The sequence below is a fragment of the Topomyia yanbarensis genome, chromosome 1 (genome assembly GCF_030247195.1).
Source record: "Topomyia yanbarensis strain Yona2022 chromosome 1, ASM3024719v1, whole genome shotgun sequence".
Lineage (NCBI taxonomy): Eukaryota > Metazoa > Arthropoda > Insecta > Diptera > Culicidae > Topomyia > Topomyia yanbarensis.
The window spans coordinates 69,009,826-69,018,363 of NC_080670.1; the positions used below are offsets into that span (position 1 = coordinate 69,009,826).

An 8,538-nucleotide genomic window follows, 5' to 3' on the forward strand; every position below is an offset into this window, starting at 1 on the left:
AGAATACGCCAACAATTCATCACGACGGTCTCAGTCTGACTATTTAGTAGCCGTATCCGTGCCCACCGATTTCCTGAACCTCTTTCGTTTCCAGTTGATCCAGAATCCGGAGCTGTACGGATTCAGCTGAGCCATCGCGAACTGCTCGTTGGTTTTGTATCAATAAGATTGGGTTTTTCACTGCCGGAGCAATATCAAAATAATATGCCATTTTTTCCTGCTCATTATTTTATTGAACAATTTATAAAAAGAACAAGTTAACGCGCATCACTATCTTTAAACCTTTGAAATATACGATCAAACATATTCGTCACCGCACCTATCCACCGTCTAACCATCCTTCTCCCGGCGGCTCAAACAATCTAGTGGCTTTCACCCTTCTTCCCAGCCACCCGCTGGAAGTCATCCATCTTAGTCGTTGGAATCGGTAACCCGATGAAGGCCAAATGATCGATAATGGTCGTCTCGTCACCAGAATGGTTATCCTTCACGAACAGCTACATATTCTGCACGTTCTGAAATTTAACGATGTGCAACGGAATCGGCGATCCCGACACAAGATCCTTCTGCCCCAGTACCAGATCCTGCACCGAAACTTGCGATTCGGCCATATCGAAATCGATGGTGCTTGGTTGATTGATAAAGATTCTCACCTTTTTTCGATCCGTGAGAGGGCGGTGCTTTGAACTTGATGGCACTGATTTTGACCAGCTGATTGAAGGTAATCGAAATGATCAACTGTTCGTCACAATCGGACACCAGATGACCACCGCTGGAACTGAGCGCATTCACTATCGGGTGGTGGTTCGATTCGTTCAAACATTCGCACTGGTTCTTCTGGATGAAGGTGTTCAAGTCCAACAATCCATGACCGTAATCTTCTCCAGATTCATGCAAGCTGGCAACGTAATGTTTCTGTATTTTGGCTTCAAGTCCATTAATGTCTGCACCCTGCATCCTGTCAACCTTTGTTCTGGCTCTGTAGAAAATAAACATTGGCATGGTCGACATGCCCTGGGACGGCGCCGTTTCGGTACATCTGTCGACGTCCACCTTAAGAAACACAGCCTTTGTATATTTCGCCGGAAACTGATCGAACAAACGCGATATGTTTCGGCACGGTCCACACCAAGCTGCGGTAAAATCCACAACGACCAATTTTCCTCCTGCTGCGGCTAGTTCGGTTTGGAAGTGAGCTTCATCGGTGATTGCTTTAACAGCCATGCTGTATGGTTTCTTGCGCTGCTATCGGTTAGATGAAGATTCTAGTTACAGGGCCACTATTTTACCCGGAGAAATTAACTTCTTAATTAACTTTTAACGTTATGCACTTTACTCCTCACAAAATTTAACTAATCGAGAATGACGAGAGATGAACGATGAAAGATGATTACGAAAACTTCTCTTAGATGAACGAAATGAATTCGTGCGACCAACGAGATTGTTCGTAATATACACAAATGTTTATTAAAATAAGCAAAACATTTCTTTTCATTCACGAAAAATAATGTCGTTTTCAACGACAACATTCGTGCAAGGTACACTAAATAAGTAAAATTTACGAAAACTTTTGTTCATCAAGCGGCCATTTCTTCACACCACAGTAAAATCGATTTGGCAAACGCAAAAAATCGAAGTTGTCGTACATCGATCCCAAAAGATCGACAATAAGAGGTTAACAAATACGAAAACTTTTCTAATATAAACGAAATGAATTCGTACGAACAACGAAGTCGTTCGTAATATACGCAAACATTTATTGAAACAAACGAATCATTTCGTTTCATTCGTGACATGTACACTAGATAAGTAAAATTTACTAAAACTTGTGTTCATCAAGCACCCATTTCATCACACCACAATCTTTTAAGTCCTCAATACAGGTGAGCAGGTTGAAATAAAATCGATTTTGCCAGATCGATTCTTTTAGTTAGTTAAAAAAATCGTTGTCGTCAAACATCGATCCTAAAATATCGATTGCAAAAATAATGAATACGAAAATTTTCCTAAGATGAACGAAATAAATTCGTGTGAGTAATAAAATCGTTCGTATTATACACAAACGAAACATTTCGTTTCATTCACGAAAGTTAGTCGTTATCAACGATTGCATTCGTGCAGTGTACATTAAACGTGTAAAATTTACGAAAGCCTTCGTTCACCAAGTGGCCATTCTTTTTCATGAAATGAACGAAACCTACTTATGCACGAAAGTACTTCTTGCAGAAAACAACGAATGAATTCGTGCATTGCATGATCGATTTCATTATATTTACGAAGTTATATTATCAGTGCGCTAAACCACTAACAGCTGCAAAACCAACATCGCCGGATCAAGCACCAACAAACAGCAACAACAACAACGAAATGAATGCCGAAAAATTCGAACATACTATAATGACCCTTAAGAGTAACACACAAACTAGAACATCCGACCGCGAGAAAACAAACGAAACGAACCTCAAATTGCAGTGGACAACACTGCCAATATTTTGCCCCCTAGAAAAAGGATCTCAACACGCAGAAGCAAGCTGCGCCTGAACGAGACCAAAAATTTAATATAGTTGTTTTTTACATTTCTTATAAAAGAAATGTATAGAATTCGCTCAAACTTTCAAGATTTTTTTCGAGGCCCGGAGGGCCGAGTCTTATATACCAATCGACTCAGCTCGACGATTTGGGATAATGTCTGTACGTGTGTGTGTCTGTGTGTGTGTGTGTGTATGTAACGGACAAATTCTCATTCGTGTTTCTCAGCAATGGCTGAACCGATCTTATCCAAACCAATTTTAAATGAAAGAACTAAAAAACAGTATGAACGCTATTAATTTGTTTTTGATTCTGATGTTTAGTTTCCAAGATATGAATGTTTGAATGCGCAAAAATGGCGTTTTTTGCAGTTTTTTTAAATTATCTACCGAAATTGACAATATAGATTAACAATTTAAATGTTTTTAGACAGCTTTAACGAATACCTTTCGAACAAGTTATAGATTGTTGAAATCGGACTATTATCAAAAGGGATATTTAACATTAAATGCGGACGAAAGATTTTTATCATTTCCCATTGCCAGAAATATGACCAAAAACATGTAATCTATTATTTACGCCAAAACGGCTTACTTTAGGTCAATAGTATCTTCGGAGAATTTAATGGAGGCAATATGCCCTTTCTTTTGGTATTGTACTTTTGCTGATTAATCTCCTTATGAGTGAGATATTTTCACAAATTTTCTTGGAAGAGATTATATCGAAATAATGTCTTCAGCAAATTTGTAGCTCTTACTTTTGCGAATAACTTTACTGAAGACTTCAAATATCTATTTTGAATACTTTAAAAGTTATGGCTTGTTGTTTGTGGATTACTGTTTGTCGCCAATTTATTGTTCAATATAGTAGTAATCCATTGAAATAAGCCAAACATTATTTCGATAAAACGAATTTTGTATTTCATTTTACTATCTACAACCGCTAGAAATAATCACCGAACACTTCCAAGTTGTCTGGAAGGAACTTGATAACTTATCAGTACAAAAATGTTCATTTGTGCGAACCTTCTGACTGCAATTTTTCTAACTTATAACCATCGGATCGATCAGAAAAATATCGGAAAATGAAAAGCGAAATAAATAACTCCAAGCAACGGCGTAGCCAAGAGAAGGTTTTGGGGTTTAATATCATACAACCCCCCCCCCCCCCACCACACACAAAAAAAAATTGGATTGAAGTTGAAAATTTATTGATGCAGACTGACTTAATTCAATATTACAATAACAATTATCTGATCCGTAGATTGATAACCTGTTGTTGTAAACATCATGAGGACTTTTGATAAATTGTCGGAATGGGGTCCTGATATGTAACTGAACTATTGGTCTTGATTTCACAGTTGTCTAATAGCATCAATATCAAATTCCTGCCTGAAAACATTCCAATAGAAAATTCCAGAGTTCAATCATAATCCTCAGATTTATTTTCAAATTGAGCTCGTTTTTGTAGAAATGTACTGTAATAAGGGTCTTTATTTAATAGGAAGCGAAGTTAAAATTGATTTAATGTCTATGAAACATAGAACTGCTCACCAAAAAAATGCATAACTTTCAACATTTGCCAAAAATGTTTTTGCCTTTCTCATTCACTCTAAAATTCGTCAATCTAATCCCGACCCGGAGAGCCGAGTGTCATATGCCAATCGACTGAGTTCCTCGAGATTGGAAAATGTCTGTGTGTATATGTATGTGGAAAAAAATGTGACCTCTGTTTCTCAGAAATGGCTGAACCGATTTGCACAAAGTTAGTCTCAAATGAAACGTACAACCTTTCCATCGGCTGCTATTGAATTTTTTTTATTGATTGGACTTCCGGTTCCGGAGTTACGAAGTTGCAATCACACAGCAAATTCCCATATAAACTGAAATGAAAAAATTTCAAAATCAAATTTGTATTTTTGATGCCAAATGACTTTAAAATGCATGAAACATTGAGATGTTTGACAAAAATTGACTTTTTGGACTTTGGTACATTTTTGCCTTTTTCATATAGAAAGGTTATGCAATCACTCCAAAAATCGTTAATCATACCGGCATGGAGGGAGTATGCAGTGATGGGTTGCTACTTTAAAATTAAAACTAGTTTAAAATTTCTTAAGTTGAAAATTTTCAGCAGGACCTGGATCTCCCGGATCTTTCTATATGATCCGCCGCTGGTTTCAAGCGATGTTTCAGTATCACATAGTATTTCAAGATCGTGGCTGTCGATCCATTGTATGTATGTGCAAATCGTACTGAATATGTAATATTCATTTCCACCATTGTATTGAACATAACCAGCCATGGAACCACTAGGTGCATTAACACAGGGTTTTATTTTGGGAATGCGTCGAGTTGAGACAAAAACGTAATATGATTAATAACGAGGATAACACTTTCCGAATGTAGAGAGAAATTTATGAAAAATGACGATTCCCATTCGATTCTAGCAGGTTCTGATCGATTTTGATGAGCATTTGATTTTTGTTGTATGACCAATTATATGTATAGGTCAAGTGTTTAAAAACAGTAATTTAAGGTCAAGATAGCATCATTTTGAAACCGCCAATTTCGGAGGTTTAGTATCTTCGATGAGTTTTACAAACGTTAAACAGCGCATCATTTGATAAAATAATTTTGACGGTATATCGTCCAAGAAGTATTTTTGGTGAATTTTCTCAGGTTAATATTCATGACTACAATAAAGTCTCAACAAATTCGCTAGAGACACGAACGTTGTTACTATTTTCTGAAAAATTAATTCTGCATAATTTTAAAACTTCAAAAATTACGGTTTCGGAATGATGCCGTTTGGACAGTATGATCGATTTTCACCAAACCGAATTTCTGGCTACGCCGCTGACTTCAAGTAAGTAGAAACAAAGTCGTTCTACACTCGTTCACAAGAAACTTCTTCGAATGCTGAATATCTATTATAATACATTGAAACCCCGATTTTATCAGCCAAATATGAACATATGTTTGATGGGCTCTAGCAGACGAAATAGACTGCATTCGAGTAAATCCTTTCTTGAGCATGTTTTCCTTCTCATGAAGATGGAAATATGCAAAAATAAAAAGTTCATCATAATCAGAAATAGTTATCAGACTACATCAAGGGACGGGAAGAATATTTTAACAGCTTCAGTTTATTATAAAGAAAAAAATTGCCCGATTTAGTCAATGTCCCCATTTTGTCAGCCTAAAATACACCATGAGACTGATAAAAATGAGTCTTTATTGTATGTATTATTCACTGTGTTTCACATTAATAGGTACATTTAATTTTTGGGGATTTTTATTGCATCGAACTACAACAATTTTTAGGTAGTTTTCAAGGGACTATAGACTTCTTCCAAAATTTGGCGAACCTATTCCAATTCGTATACCAATTAATTTGTATACTTAAGGGTTTATATGTGGCAGATAGAGAAAATGCTGAAATTTTCAGCTTTTTTCCTACACAATATTACGAAAGCTTATTAAACAATTTTTCCTAATAAGTTTGTGAAAATTATAAACTATTTGAAATTTTTTAATAGTTTTATTTTTTTATTTACCCGTGATTTTTTAATAAATAGTGACCATCGCTTCACAACGTAGTCTATTTTTCATGGCTTGCGGTGAGCACGATCTCTCGAATTACTGAACTGAAAATTGTGGAATAGAAATTAATTTTTAGTATTCTTTATAGATTTAACTGAATTAGATCCGCTGGTGCTCTAAGACAATTTCGCTAGATTTTCAGAGCACTGTGCACCCAGTGCATTAACGCAAGTGACGGAAGGTTATCGAAAAGATTCGTGAAAATGAAAATTTCAGTAATGATGATGATTTTCCCAAACGGTTAGTTTTCGAGAGGTTTTTATTGGTTCTTTGGCATCAGGATTAGCGATAATAATTCAAATCAAGGATACTACTGGGAAGTCACCTTTAGAAAAAGTCGATGTCGAAATAAAATTTGGAACTAAGCACGCATGCACTTCAGAGATAGTGTGATATCAGAAGCTGTGATTTCATTTCAACGCTTTTTTGTGAAAAGGGCAATACTTACAAATGTAAACATAAGGCTTTTTTCATACATGCGAATGAGGGCTTCGAAACGCAACAAATTAACCTAAAAATTTTGATTCTACGATATTGCTTTCTTAAACTACAGCAAAAAATACAACGGGCGAAACTGTATTTTTGTTTGTTTATTTCAAGTTTCGCCCTCCACGCTCCATGCAAACAAACAGGGCGATACTTTATTTCCTAGGAGTTTAGAGGCGAAACTGTTTTTTTTTCGCATTTTTTTAGGATTATTAAGCTGATACCAGCTGTAAATAGTAACAATGGTCGCTATTGAAAAAACACGGACGAAATCGGTGGTGTAAAACGGTAGTTATTGTAAAAAACGTAAGGGCGATACTTCAATGCTGGTAGGTGGGACCGAAAAAGTAAACAATCGCCAAAGGGGCGATACTATCATTTTGTCAATTTCAATAGCAAAAAACAAATTTTAATTTAATAATTTCAAATACTTTATGAAGTTTTGGGTTTCGATCACTGAATCATGCAATCTAGAATGTAAAAAACACAATAGTTCTTAAATAGAAAATAAAACCAAGTCTGGAAATATTCACTGTTGATTTTCTTTGAATGGTATCACTGCTAGTATCACCCTTTTCAAGAAAAAGCATTGATTTCTTAGTTCTCAGTCGCGTTGGAAATTTGAGTAAAGTATAAACTTCAAATCGATTAAAAAAATTTCGATTTTTTGGCTACAATATATATCCCCTTTAGGAGTACAATAGGGTAACAGAGGTATTTTGGCCACCTCATATATTTTGGCCAGGCTTACCAGTTTTTCGAAGTAAATTTAAAGAAAATGCATACGATTTCATAAACTAGTATCTAGTTTCATCGAATAACTTATAACACAGTTATTTCACATCGCATTGATGGTAAACTATGCAAGAATTGATCATAAATTGCAAAATATTTACCATACGCCAATTAGTGTACTGGAACGATGAAAATCAAGAGGATGTAATATTATTGCAATTAACTTTGAAAACATGCTGATTTAAAACTATACCATGTTTAGTTCAATAAATACTTGTACTGCAATTGTAACATTTTTAACAAACCATGAATGTTAAAATAACAATTAAAAATGCGTTTAGTTCTTAAAAAAGGCTATGGCCAATATATGTTGTACGATTTACGAAAACAACATATTATCGCCATGCCCCACACAATTCTTTTTGAGAGCTGTTTGTTTATCACAAAAGGTAATTACCACTCTTGTCAAGTCAAAGTGAAGTGATGGTTGGTAAATTTGGTTGCTATCGATTGTTTTTAACTACCACATATTGTCAAATAATCTGTTGTGATTGCAGACACTTTATACGCGGACTTGCGGAGACAAATCAGTAAAACTAGCAACTTCCCCTCACAATATTCTCGTTTGGCTGCACTTTTTGGCACTCTGTCTTGGTCTGTCTATAAAGTGTAGTTGTGGTGTTTTTCGTGGTTTTCTTCCCGTTTTCAGATGGCTAAAATACCGAAAATTCACCGGAACAAAACATATTCGGAGGAAGCTGTACAAAAATGTTTAAAAGAAATCAGTAAAGGGATATCAGTTCGGTCCGCATGTATTCGCTATGCAATACCGCGATCAACAATCAAATTTCGCATGTGTAAGGAATACAAGCATCAAGGAAGATCCGGGCCACCTACCGCTCTCCGACCCGAAGATGAATCGGTGCTGGTAGTTTGGATAAAAAAAATGGCCCGGAAAGGATTTACCAAGTACCGACTGATAAACAAAGTAATGAATTATATAGAACGGAATCCCGACAGAAATGTCTTTAAAAACGGCAAGCCGAGTAAATACAATTGATATTTTTTCTATTAAAACATATAGCTAACTTCCATACATCTCAACAGGTAGTGCATGGTTCAACAGCTTCATAAATCGTCACAAAGAGTTATCAATTCGCAAACCAGAAGGTGTTACGAGTGC

At 35.9% G+C, this 8,538-nt stretch overlaps 1 pseudogene; it reads right to left on the reverse strand.

Moving 5' to 3' along the window:
- Window positions 1-352: 352 nt before the first annotated feature.
- Window positions 353-1,479, reverse strand: LOC131677868 (thioredoxin-like protein 1; annotated as a pseudogene).
- Window positions 1,480-8,538: the final 7,059 nt, after the last annotated feature.